The sequence below is a fragment of the Penaeus monodon genome, chromosome 29 (assembly GCF_015228065.2).
Source record: "Penaeus monodon isolate SGIC_2016 chromosome 29, NSTDA_Pmon_1, whole genome shotgun sequence".
NCBI lineage: Eukaryota > Metazoa > Arthropoda > Malacostraca > Decapoda > Penaeidae > Penaeus > Penaeus monodon.
The window spans coordinates 2,604,499-2,604,844 of NC_051414.1; the positions used below are offsets into that span (position 1 = coordinate 2,604,499).

Below are 346 nucleotides of genomic sequence, written 5' to 3' on the forward strand. Positions count from 1 at the left end.
ACCCTTGTATATGCTAACTTGGGTTGAAACAACTGCCTGAAATACTGATCCCAATACTGCTTAAAAAGAGAACTATTAGTATGAAAAATGTTCAGTCTGGGTGAAGTCCGTCGGATCTTCATCATGCGGTGGTGTGAACAGAACTGAAGAGTCCTGAATAAAACATGTTCCCTGTTGTGACATGTCTCTGCAGATGCTAAGTCTGTGTTGGGAACATATATTACATGTTGCTAGGACTCCCAAAGCTCCAGAGTGAATTTGCTCAAACAAAGTATGAGAAGATACAAGTGTCACCTGTCATGGCTGTAACTAATCACTCTCTGATTTGAAAAATCATATATATATA

General features: G+C 39.0%; 1 protein-coding gene across 1 annotated transcript in view; it reads right to left on the minus strand.

The window, feature by feature from the left end:
* LOC119591901 overlaps positions 1-346 on the minus strand; it is an 11,534-nt gene that overhangs the window by 6,629 nt on the left and 4,559 nt on the right. The window lies entirely within an intron of this gene.